Genomic DNA, 14,081 nt, shown 5'->3' with positions numbered 1-14,081 from the left:
AGCACCTTTCCGGCGGAATTGACGGCCTTTGCTTTCTTTGGGGTGGTGAATTCGAATGTTTCCACCGCGAGCCTTGCCGTCGTGTTTCAGGCTCGTAGTAGTGCCACCATGATTCGTTGCCGGTCAAAATTGCAGACAAGAACTCGTCACCTTCATTGTGATACTGGATCAGATGAGTTAAGGCAGTGCCGAACCTCTCCGTATTCTGGCGGTGGTTCAAAATCTTGGGCATCCATTGTACACACAAGTGCCGATAACCGAGATGTTCATGAATTATGATGTGAACCGAACCGTGAGTGATGCTCATACGCTCTGCCAGTTCATCAATGCTTATCCCCCGTTCTTTCAGTTCATCAACTTTTGAAATTGTTTTGGGAGTGATTGCACGGTGGCTTTGGCCCGGTCTTGGATCGCCTTTGCAACGTTCACATCCTTATTTGAACAGTTTGCTCCAACGCTTCACAGTGGCCAATGCAATGCAATGTTCAGCGTACATGGCAGCCATACGACAACCAATTATTTTGGAAAACACCTTCACGTGTCAAAAACCTCACGATACCACGCTGTTCAACATTTGCAGTATCCATTTTGTCACGCAACCATGTTCAACCCACTGTGGGAGAGCATTAAAGTACATTTATCCTCACACCTGCGCGTCACTTTTGTAAATGAGAGATGTCTGTGTGCTACGCGCATGCCCTGCAGATAATGAACCGAACCATTATTGCGCGGGGTGGGTTGGCTCACTTTCATTTGACTCGCCCTCGTGCATTAGACATGCGAAGATGCAATCGAATATACAAATGCGAAGACGCAGCTTGATAAAGGGGGAAAATAGTGTCAATGGAAAGAAAGTTCACTGCACGTATACACAAAACATCGCAAAAAGATATTTAAATATAGGTATAAGTCTCCAATAAATCTACGTGCCTAATAAAAAGTCACTGTATATAATGCGTAAAACAAGGCAAATAAACGTGTTGCGCAATCATAGATACACAGATCACAGATTCCTAAGGCCCACCGCCAACCACCCACCCACTTACTCCCCCTTGATGTATCGCGCGCGAAGGAAGACGGCGCGCTTCCTCCCCGCTTTTATCCCTGGCTCACACAAGACTGAGCCATCATCGTCGGCTCACCCGTGCCACCACCATCCCCCTACGCTTTCGCTTGCACATACAGCATGCGCCGCACGATCACGATGTTATCGCATGGGACTTAATTTATACGGAACATGAGGGCGACGGCGACGGCAGGAATGCGCCTGGAGTATCCATGTAATTGCTATCACCATAATATAATAAGAGGATCCGGCAACTGAAGCGTCCCGTGGGCTATTATTTTCCGCAAAAGAAGAAGTAACAAAGTCGAACTTTCACCATACGACAATTCGTTGTATCGCAACAATGTCTTCTTTTTTTTTTGTGGCAGGGGCACCGAAATGAAAAAAAAACCACAAAGGAAAGCATATTGGCCACAATTGAACGCCTACTTTGGGCACCTATAATGTAGCTACCGAAGGAATATCGAAGAAAACGTGAGACGCTTGGTCCACAGAGAAGCATACGCATGCTGCTCGATATCCTGCACCGGCGAGACAAGCCTTTCCGGAGAGGTTGCGCCCAAGCGAACGCGTTGCAATCCGTCGAGTCCCCACAGTGATGCCGGCGAGCGACCATTGTTTCTTTTTCTCGTCTCCTGGCCAGAAAGCGTTCAAAATTCTGCCAGGCGAAAATGCACTCTGCCTGAGAAAAAACGAACGCGCACTGAGGTTCGCCGCGCGCTGTTCGGGGCAACACGAGAAAAACGCATGCGCTCTGGCTGGCACTGGCAGCCTGAGGGTAGCGAGAACAAGAAAATATAAGAGACTGAATGTGTCCTCACGAATAAAAATGAATGTAGAAAAATAGTTACCTTTGCTGGCTTTAGTGTCTAGACATGGATGCTATGGCGCAGGTAAAAAAAAAATGTTGATATTCTTTTCTTTGACATGACGGCACAAATGAACCACCAAAACGCTTCGTCTCATCGACCTCGCTGCGGGCTTTGTCAACTTGCCTGATAGCGTATTGATTTGACCTGTCTCGTTTTATTGTCCGACCTGCGGCTTTGGCAAAGTCAATGCACCTTTGGCGTCAAATGTTTATAAAAACTTTAACCCATAATGTTCAATAATTCAAAATGTAAGGCACGACTTCGGAACTGTTAATTCACCTTTCGCATGAAAAGCTTGTGAGAACTTTATACCCATAAGGTTTCGGAATTGAAATTAAAGCGCTCCCTAGATTCCGCGGCCTCAGCGAGATGCCGCGACTGGCCCGCTCGCCATCAAACTGTCCTTGTAGCTTTGTGCTCCGATGGAGCTCCCCGCGTCATGTGACTCCCGGTGCATGGGCGTTGCAGCGAAATGAGGCCCGAGTTCGCAATGTTCGCGCTGAAATGTCTTTTCGAGCATGAAATAGACATCCTAGCTAAAATCCAGAATGATTTCTCGATTGGGGGTTGTTTTCGTCGGCGGTGCATGACAGCACGAAAACAAATTTCGGGGGGAAGCTGAAGCCCCATAAGCCTCCCCCCGCTCCGGCTACGACCCTGGATACAAGGAACCTCCGAAAGGTGGTCGACGGCCTTCTTTGTGACGTGCGCAGTGTGTTGTACCCATCCAGCTTCACGCAAAAAAAATGCAACGTGTCACCGCGTACGGTACACTGAGCGAACCAGTGTGGTATTCGGGTTTCTCACTTCGTACTAAGCGGTGTGGCGTTCAATTTCGAATAACCTAGTTCAAAGTGCGTGCACCGTGGATGGGACACTGAAAAGCTTCTACCAAAGCGATAATACCAGTAAACCGACTCAGCTTCAACAATTAGTTCCCCGCACACTTATGATCGCGGCCATTCAAGAACTGGGTACCATGCGCTTCACGGCAGAGGAACTTAAGAAAGCAAATAGGTATATATTTCAGATACAAGTCAGACTCTAGACAGTTTCGAGTCATCCATCATTTGGTAGAAAAATATTTCGGTCAACTATGTATTTTTTTCTAGTCTTCTGATGGCAGAAAAACTGAACTTCCCACTTGAACTTCATGTCACAACTTCATAACGGTGACGCCACTTGGCTTTCCCATCTTTTTTTACATTACTAAGACTCGTCTCATGGTAATAGTAATGGTTTCGCTACTGCAGAAGCTTAATTTCCAAGTGCATTTCAGCTTAAAATTTCTCTGCAGTGCTGTATATAAGGGTCGGAAAAGTTTTAACATGCATGAAAGACAATTTTTGATTTATTTTTTGTTTGTCCATACTGTGAGCCCTTTTCGGCCTGTTACAGGGTGAGAAATGCAATCTCATATCAAAACAGTGGCATGCGCAAAAATAATTGATTAATAATTATCTGTTAACATAAGGATTTTAGATACGAGGCATATAATAAGGCAGATAATGTATACATATTTACAAGGCATATATAGACTTTCAATTAGTAAAACAGCATTTTCAATTTTTTTCAAAGAAAGCCACAGATTAAACACATTCAAGAACCTCTGAATTAAGTTTGTTGCGGTCGACAATTGATTTGCTTAAAAAGGAATACTTAAAGGCTCTGGAGGTATAACGCTTGAAAGCATAGTTGTGGTTTATCCTTGGAGATATTCTGCTAAGAGGTTTGAAAGCACACGCTGGTATCCACATTTACGTGTCTCGTGTGTAGTTGGAACGTAAAATTCAATTTAGCTACCTTCCGGCACTCAGCAAGTGCCGGAAGGTGAGCCCTATTAGGCAACTCTGTAACTGATTGCGTTCGGTTGTAGCAGGAAAACCGAACGCAATCATCCGAAGCCAAACCGAAGCCAGTCATCAGGTAAGGTACCAGTGTCTAATGATGCCTTAAATATTTGTGTAAAAAATTCTGCAACCCAGTGACTATAGCGTTTTAGAAGTTAATGTGGCATGTGATGTGGCTCTGATGATTTCTTTAAATTTAATTTCAATAGGAGTTTAACACTGCTTCTTTAGAAATTTGAATTTCGTCTCCGCAGATGCCCCGTGCTTCCTGTATCGCGGAGCCGATTTGACCAGGCGAGAGCACTTAGCAGAAGGAATGACTCAATTCTTCTGCCATGAGGACTAGCTTCCTACCAATGTTATCATTCACACGGACTGCAGTTATTGCTGGTCTTGAACCAGCCAGGTATCTCCAGAATCTGTCCGGACTATTTATCATGTACTTTGTCAAAGTAGTGGAAAGGAAACTTGTCGTGGCTGTCTTTAATTCTTTTCGAACCTGTGTGCCAAGAAAAGAAATCGTGTCAGGGCTTCTTGGCGTAGCTTGTCGGGCGTGCTGTAGTCGGCGTTTCAACTGAATACTTGTCTTAGAGATCTACCGGTTTGCCTTTTCTACGCGTTTCCGTCTGACAGATGCAAACTTCGATATATAATCTGCAACTGTGGACCTAAAGTAGGTCGAAGGACGCTGCGCATCATATCTGTGCGGTATCGTGTCAAGAGCTATCTCCAGACGCTCGAGAATCGATGTGTCATCTTCCCTCTGAAAATTTAGCACATGCGTATTACGATATTTGGCACAGCCTTTGTCGTCTCTCCGAAGAGTAACTGCTATGACTCTATGGTCGGGTACTCCAATTTCCACATCGGCCTGGTAATTAAAGCTATACTCGGATAAGTACAACAATCGAATAAAATTGGCCCTGTATTCGCGTTGGCACATTTAGCTATTCAATTAGACTATATTTTGCCATTATTTCCGACATACAGTCCGCGTGTTGCCTATCGATAGTACTTGATATGCGGGCGCTGCAGTCAACACCAGGCAGATTAAAATAACCCATCAGTTAAACCTTCAACTTTTTCTGGCTATGTTTCCAATGTAATCATGAAGCTTCTGAAAAAACTCGGAGGACCTGCCAGGGGGAACGATAAATAACACAAATTCATAAAATGAATCTATCCATGAATAATTTGCACCATGTACTCTTGTGCTCATCAAGACGGGAAGTTGTTTACACTTAATTGAGTTCTTGATTAACAAGGCAACAACACCACCCCTTTTAGAGCGCAGCTCTTTGGCGTCCGTTCCTGGGTTTCGCGTCGTCGTCGTCGTCGGCGTTGTCGTCGGCCTCGTAACCAGCTCCGCCCCCCTTTCATCCCCCCAGCGCTAGCAGCGACCGACTGATACCGCTGGATGCCGCTGACGCCGCTAGAGAGTCAAGATAACGTGACTGCATAGAACACCGTCGCCGCCATGCAGAAAGAGGAGGAAAGGGTCCCCCCCCCCTGTTCTTGTGTGGCGGATAGCTGGGGTTGACTCACTATCGCCGTCAGCGGCATCAGTCAGTCGCTGCTATCTCTTCCCTCCTCCCTTTATCGTGTTGTCCGCTTGCTGCGGGCGCTTCTGCCCCCATCGTTTGCCGCTGGGTGTACACGCCGCCCCCCTCCGCTTCCGCTTACTGCTGGTTGCTCTCGAAGGCGGCGATGAGCCTCCGCTTCGGCGGCGCGAACTGCAGGGTCTTCTCGGCGGCGGCGATGAGCTTCTGCTTCAGCCTCGCTTACTGCTGGTTGCTCTCGACGGCGGCGATGAGCCTCCGCTTCGGCGGCGCGAACGGCAGGGTCTTCTCGGCGGCGGCGCTTAGCCTCTGCTTCCCCCACGGCTGTGACAACCTCGCGAGGCACTTGTATAGATCTCGTCTTTGAGAATCAAGCATTGGTGTACCAAGTCGAACATATATCAGTCTATTTCTCCGACCACAAAGCTTCCTTCATGACTGTCAAGAACTGTTAGTGGAGTCTTTGTTAAAGGAATACGTGTGAAAAATAAAAAAAAATTATGTGATAGCGCAAAAATGTGTTGCTCGATTTCTTTGCCTCAATCTATCCAAAAGGTGAAACAGCTTATTTGCTGCGCTCACATTTCGCATTAGGAAGTAACGTAATCGTCGGTAATTTTTTGTTCTGTCATTACGTATGGTATGAAAAGAATTCAGGGAAACTTCGTCATCTTTAATGTCGCGTTGTAACCACGTCTCTGTGAGGCGAACAACGTGAGGGTCATGTAATAAAGTCAAGCATTCGAATGGTTCGCGCTTATTAACTGTTCGCGTTTATATTTAGTTGCCTTATTCTTGGGGCTTCCGTGGTCGCCAACATACACGTGGCCAAGATTGCCAGTTAGGGCGCGCTTCGACCCGTCTATGTGCCATCAAGTCGCATGCAACGTTGCCGATAAAGAGTCTATCATGCACAAATTTAACCCTTGCGCTAGCCTGCCTATCAGACTGCGCTGAATGCCAAAGTAGCCTTCCTTTTTTCACCGTTTCTTTTGAATAATCATCAGAGAGTGTTATCTTCGTATCCTTATGTTTTGTGCAGTTCCTAAAGATGGTTATTTTCTCTTTGTACTTATACAGCTTCAGGATAACGGGTATATCTCGGTCTGCCTTTGTTTGGCCAAACTTACAAATCCTCGCCACTCAGGACACTGCCACACCGATGCGGTCACCAATCGCACACCCTGAATTACTTTGTCTTTTATGCCCTTCTGCGTCACATTCGTACTCTCCAGTAAACCAACAACGTAATATTATTGGGTATAGCTCTATCCTCTAAGGCATAATTTTTGCTGCTGTAGTATGATAGCGCACCCAAGGTTGCGCGTATTACGTTGAAGTTCAATTAGCTTAGTGCATGACTGCTCCACCATGGCAAGCTTTCCCTCAATACTCGCGAGTCTATCGTCCGTCACAGCCTGCTCGTCCAAGATAAGCTGGAGCATATCCTCAGTTGAGGGGCCAGCATTACTCTCTGTCTCCTGCCACCAAGAGTTGCAAGCAACACCATAACGTGCAACAAATTTCAGAGCATCTCATTAGGAGCGGCAGCACAATTCGACAATGACTATTTGAGCGGAAATTATAATCAGGAGAATGCTAACCAACCTGCAAAGAAAGCTAGCAATATTTTAGCGACATGGTCACTTCTGTGCTCCGCTCCTACTCTATATTAAGTCAAATTTTAAGATGACCTTGAGTGAATTATTAGCTTCACGAGGTGTAAGCGTCACTTTTACCTAAAATGCGGCCTTCGTAATTCAGAAAGCGAAGTAAACATACAATTGGCGCCACTATGTAAAAATACGGTGCCAGTTCGCATAAAACAACTCGCATATCTTATTTGGGGGGTATTTAAACATTCGTTAATAGTTTAATTATCGCTCGCCCAATATGTATCGCGCCTGGTGTTCTCTCTTGCGCTGAATATTTCAGCACGTACAGTCAGGTTCAATGTCATTTGCAACACCGTGTCCGCGGACGAAGGGATCCCAAGACGGCACAGCGTTGCCGACATGCGGAAAACTGGAGAACTCAATACGCTCCTAATTAGGGGTATTCATCAAGCCAATTCTTCCTATGTTGGTGTAGCCATGCAGTCTTCTTCTCCTTCAACCATGGCCACCTTGTTGTGGCACGTATTGAACGTGACTGCACATGTGCAAGCCAGACGAACCAGAAGTTCTACTCAGATCTTTCAGCTAGGCACTGAAAACAATACCCCCAATTATGATGCTCAACTTTGGAGACAATGCAAATTCGCCAATTATATTGAATTTTAGCGCACAGGATTATGCTCATTCTCTCTGTTTGCAACACTTCGTCGGTGATACTTGCTTCTTGATGATAATGATTGGATTCGCGTTTTAAACGAGGCCGCGGAATGCGCCTCACGCTCTAGCATACCGGGCAAGTTCTGAAGCATCTTAACTCTGCTTAAATTTCCACTCTATTATCAGCACCCAGTACTAGGCATGAAAAAAGAAGCGCGTGTTTGCCACGAGAATGTGCATATTCGTAAAGAAAGAGAAAGTTTCGCCAGGTGAAGTGTTAAAGTTGAGTGGCAGCGTTCTATTTGAACGTAGAAATTATCGCCAGCAATAAATCAAACAGGCGCATTTTTTGTTATTAGACTTCTCATGGCTTGGCAGGATAAGCTCATTTCGCGGAAACCAAGGGCAAATTTTGTACATCGGCACTAACTTCAATCAAAAACGTTGTGAAGACCTCCGATTTTGTATGTGTGTGTTCGCAACCATATTCATTGCCACCCTCACCTATCTGGTTTGTACAGCTGATACTCCCAACTGGGAGCACGCGCGTCGTTATCATCGCAGCGTGTCAACACCGACAATAAAAAACAGAAAGATAAACATTTTTTTAAAGTGTGCGTGACGACGTTGTTGCAATTTGGTGCCATGCAGCGGCAGCTTGAGCAATTTAACCGAGTAACAGGCATAAGACGGTTTAACCTTTCCTTCACTCAGGAATGCGGGCACCGCAATTGGCGTACCCCAGCCAATTCGATAGAAAAATCAATGGGAAATTCAGAGTCCAGTTAGCCTGCTACCAAAGATAACGTTCGCCGTGCGAGAAGAGAGAGCGATGAAATGCGAGTTGAAATTTCCACTTCGAGTGCAGGCGCTAAAGAACTAATTGATGCAGTGGAACTTGGCCCCGCGTGACGACCATCAGCCGAAGATGACATTCAACTGGCCAACGAGAACGAGGAGGACGCAAGACCGTCGCTGGCAAGTGAGTTCCTCAATTCAAGGTTTCGGGCTTCTTCACCAGAGCAATTACTTGACCTTGAAAGCAATGAAGACGTCTTGGGCAGTGTGAGGCACGGTCAGCACCAAGATCAAAGCAATCTCGAAGCTATGGCAAGCGAGCCGCATTCCCACAGCACCCGCTACGCAGAAAACGTGATGCATGACCGAAGTAAAGTTGAGCAGAGACTGGGTGCCTTTCTCGTAGTTCGTCAGCGTTCCGAAAGCAGTACCACTCAGAGTTATCAAGAAGATAGTACTCCTGTTAGTCAGGATGCCGACGCCGGATTTTCTCTCGAGCTGCCTGCGTCGATCGCGTATCGCGTTCTAGGACACGCTGACCCTGATTTGTCGACGGAGCGCGCCGCATATTGCAGCCTTCCATATCACCCCGCAGAAATGCTCAGCGGACCTAGCAGCATGGCGCCATACTTTACGCAAATGGGTTGGACGGTATCCCCCACCGCAAGTTCCGTGGAGCCTTTTCCATTTGTCATGCCCGACGCGCCGCAGACTTCACCGGGAGAAGCCAGGACTAACGGTAGTCAAGGCTCGAGACTGCAGAATTCCGCTGAGATGTCAACCCCACCCCGCATTCTTCATCGCCATAACAACAGTGTCCGAACTGACTTGCCTAAGACCCCACACCTCCTGGCTGAGCGGCGTTCCAGGAAAATGCGTAGGAGCTCCAATGACCTCGAGGATGATTCTGTGCTAACCCGACCAGCGAAAGTCCGCAAAGGAAATGGCATTGTTCGGACGGCCAGTGCCCCTGCCGTCATGACAGAAAGAAGTCGCTCTGAATACACTTCGAACATGCCTACAAGGCTTGCATCGTCCCAGCCGCAGACGCCAGACAGTTTAACATGCGCTCAGAAAAGCGCGTCGCCATCAATTGTTGAAGCGTGTCGAATATTGCGATCATTGTCAACCCGTCTAGTTGCACTAAGTCCTCGCGGTGAATATCTTAAACGCCTCACGGATGATGTCGGTGCCTCGGTTAGGGTGTCTGGTAACGCGTCACTTGGGCTGGTGGCGTCAAGCGAGCAAAATGGGAATGAATCGCAGCAGGCTTCAATTCCTCCGGTCCCTCATGACCCACGCGTGGAGGTCGAACGTCAGAATCAAGCCAAGGGACCACCGGTACTTAGCCCTTACAGCGTTCACGAAATCAGCACCAGTAGCGACTTCGATCAAGTTCAACGTCATTCAATGCCGGTATTAGAGCCGTTCACGTACTTATCACCACATAAATCAACCGAAGAGTCACGTGGCTCGAAAACGCCCGACACCACTATTGCAAGTAGCAGTAGCATCAGCCAATTAGGCCATGTTGCGCCTCCGTCGCCATTAACAAGGTGCCCGCACTTCCCGCCTCAGAATTCAAGTGAAGATTCAAGGAATTCGGCAACTGGTTTCGAGAGTCTGCAAACTCTAAACCCAATTCCGCAGAAACAATCATCTTCATCGGAGCAGGTGCTGTCTGCACAGAAGCAGGAACGTCGTAATGCAGAAAGCCACGCGTACGTTATATCGCCAAGCACTTTACGAAAAGCAATTCCTCATACAATTAACAGCAGACCGGATCAAGAGGACGCCAATGGCGACCAGCAGGAAAGAGACTCGTTAAACCTAACCGGCCAGCACGCACTGCATTGTTTAAGAAATTCCCAATCTGCAATGTTCCGCGCACCACTACCAGCAATGCCGGATTCCTTGGGCACTCCGCTCGCTGAAGAGCCGTCACCAAAACAAGATTCGTGGCTGTCAACAGGTTCGCATGCTGATGAGGCCACCATACAGCTGTTGCCCGTTCAGCCTCAAATGCCTGAAGAACCGACGTGTCCCGACAACCTCTCGCATAGTGCGGAAGACGCTCGATCTCGAAGTGGCACGGTTGAAAATTCGCCACGCGTGCTCCAGGCGAGACAGTTAAACGCTCCACCGCTAGGGTCTGTGCCGAGGCACCGGTTGTCTCGTCCAACACCCATAAGACCTATTCCAACTAGAGGCACGCAATCAATGTATGCATCATTTACTAATGAGCAGCAAGGCGATCTAGCCTGCGCACCCTTATGGTCGTCAGCCCCAGTGCGACTGCCCTATTCCTGGAACCTGCCACTCGTCGGACAGCCTCAACTGAAGCAAGAGTCATCGCTTCCAGCAGGTTCGCAACCACAATTCGCCGTCATTCCTCAACTGCCTGGAGCATGGACAACTCGGCAAGGTCTCTCGTGGTTTGCAGGAGAACCTCGACGTGAAATTCACACAGTTACAATGCCGCCACAACTGTTTCAGCCAAGACAGGTGACCTCCTGGACGCCAGAGCTTGCACACAGCCAGCCCTTCTCAGATGCTGTAGTCGCCGGGCACATCCCAATATGGAGCGCACCACCTATGTCTGCCTCCCCCATGTTTCAGCAACTTCATGGGCCCGACCAACTGATGATGCAATCAGGCCTCTACTCAGGGTCTGCGGAATTACGTCCATGCGAAACAGGTGTATTAGCGCTGCCACCATACGCGCCCCCATCGGTACGGTGGGTCACGCTGCCAACTGGACTAGCACATCATTACGGAGCGACCCATGGGTCAGCGAGATCGGAACCCACAGTACAAGTATCAGATCTGCAGGGCTTACCATCGTACCACCCCACGGGAGCTCGGCCGCCGTCTTTGCCAGAACTGTCTTTACCTTCCCGTCCACCGCCCGTTACGGCTACCAACTTTTATGCCGGAAATAGCGTTCTGGGACCAGCCGAGTATAAAAATTTACCACGGAAAAGAACACGCTCAGCCCATCAGGAGCCTCCTGGCCGGTTCATAGATTCGCTTCGCCCCGTTACGAAGAAACGCGCCGCGCGGCGGAGACCGCGTCTGTTGAGAGCGCCGAATAAAAGGCAAATCCTTCAAGTACAACGCCGAGATTTCCCTTTGCCCGATGACGCCCGGTACCCTGAGCGAGGTGCGCAGTCCTCAGAGACCGCTTCGCAGGGTCCAACTAGTCATTCTCGCCAAGGGCCTCCGTCACCTTCGAAGACACTAACGGCGGGTAATTCAGCTGCTGCTCACGCTCCTGAGCAAACTTCGTCGTCTCTTTCAAAGCAACCTCATACCGCGCAAACGGAAGAGCACGTGGTGACAAGACAGCCGTTTCTTTTACTTTCGCCGGAGGAGCGAAGAGAATACGCCAGATGTAGCTTAGAGCCTGACCTGACAGAGATTCCGCAAAGAACGAACTCATTTTCGCCTGCACACATGATTAACATGATTCCCCATCTGCTCACCCTCCACAGCGAAGCCCTCGTTTAGAGTAGGACCTTACGTATGGAGAAAACGCCGTCTCGCCGTCGCAACAGGGTGAACAAAGGGAACGGACACCAATTCCAACCCACTAAGTAACGACTCCACGAAACCTTGTGCCCATCTTGTCGTCAGAAGCTGTTGACTTGTCCCGGTAGACAGTTGCTATCTGATCAACTTAGCGCCAGCTGCGAGGAAACTGTTAAAATTCAGTAGATTCCGAGATAGTTTCCCTACCCTGAAAAAAAAAACTGCTAAGACAAACTCAGATTGCGCAGCCTGTGCCAGTAATGTACAGTAGCGAGAAAAAGTCTTTGGACCACGGATGCAACGAAATCTTTCTTCGCAGCCTGTCACGTAGGCTGAAAGCAAGTGATTCAGCAACTCCTCTACGAACACAATGAATTGACAATTTCACGTCGCAGAATTTTACTAGAAGAAATTTAAATGCTTCGCTATTGCGGTGGTCCAGAGACTTTACCTCTCGACTGCACATGCGCCCGGTAAATATGACGAATACGTATCTTATACAAAATCTAAGTTGTATCTGTGTATTGACGTTAAGTAGTTCTTGCGTTATTTTGCTCGCTTTCGTACTTTTATGGGTTTTAAGAGTTATATTTTATGTCAAATAGATGCACCTGAATTTTCAACTGCCTTAACTTCCGAAGTAAATGTTTTCGGAACAAAAAAAAAACATGCTCGATGGAAACACCGGCGGAATGTGTTCTGTACTGCATTTCTTTTACAATATTCATTTTCTTCAGCTTACCGGAGCTTTATGCTATTTTAATCTCTTATTTGTAGCATATTTATGGCTTGTCCATTCTCAGAAACAGCTGGCATGCTTTTCTGCTGCTGCCTTATTTCGGTAAGCCATTATGAGCACAAAATCTGGCTCTTACTGTAACGTGTGTTGCATGTTCCCATGTCAAAGTAAAGAAAATTGCACATCATTACATGGTTAACAAACAAAAACTTTAAGGCCATGAAACAGGCACTCCGCACTAATTCGAAACAGCGTTGCTCACTAAGGCGGTATTGCTGACTAAAAACAAAGCTTTCTTTTATGTTTGTTCTCAAAGTTTATGTAACTCTTTCAACAAGTCACATTTCACGTACCATCAAAAAATATGAAACCTTTCTGCTATGTTGACACGCGTGCTTGTTATACACTTTGCGGCTGTATAGGGGATTATCACATTTATGGGGTTAGCGCTCGACGCAGGAAGAACTGAATGTAACCGACATTTAATAGAGGTTATCGCCGATTCTACAGACAAATGCTCTAGTCTGATCAGATTGCGCGGGGAAATATTGTTGTACATTTACGAGTGCAAGCGATCACGAGTAATCGTTCTTGAATGGTATGCGATACCTGTATAAACAGGAAATGTGTATATGATGGCGTCCGTGACGTATGTTCGCCTCTGCAATCAGTTCTAATGCATTCAGCCTGCAAAATCAGGTCTTTTAAGATTGGTTCCCGTTACTGGGAGCGAGCCGCGGTGTGTGCGCGTATTTGGACATGACCTGGAGTGGACAGACTTGACACGTGAACTTATATTTCGACGATCGACGACTGTGCTCGCCCTATATATGTGCTTTTGGTGTTGCTTGTATTTGCAAGCATAAGTTCACGCAATAAAATGATCTCTTAACTCGCCGTCCTGCCAGTGCTTGACTCAACGGTCGCTACGACGGGACAACATGAAACCAATCAAGATTCCGTCCCTGAATAAGGCTATTCATGCTGTCTCCCGGCATAGCTGAACGTTACTGCAGACAACTTTGTCCGAGACGAGCCAGGTTCAGAGCCACGCTTATGTTAAGCTTGCGGACTGCGTATACCTCGCTACCTGAAGTTCAGGTTGTCGCTGTATGGTTGATCTATATTTTTTTCATAGCCAAACAACGGACGCCACAACGGAGGGTCACTGAAAGGGCACAGCATTCTCAATAGTTCCTTGTAATCACCTTTTTTTGTCTCGGAGCTCTCGCGCGACAAGATTGAAGCCCAATTTCATGACTGAACGGCAACGACTTGAAAAATATGTCCCTACAGAAACTGCCACGCATGTGTACTGCGAGGGCAAGTCACGCAATTAGGCGCGCAGATTTGACGCGCATTGAGGAGGTTCGAGGCAGTTCCTTACAATATG

Source organism: Dermacentor variabilis, chromosome 11 (genome assembly GCF_050947875.1).
Source record: "Dermacentor variabilis isolate Ectoservices chromosome 11, ASM5094787v1, whole genome shotgun sequence".
In the NCBI taxonomy this organism is placed as follows: Eukaryota; Metazoa; Arthropoda; class Arachnida; order Ixodida; family Ixodidae; genus Dermacentor; species Dermacentor variabilis.
Note: the sequence above shows the minus strand (reverse complement) of the source record.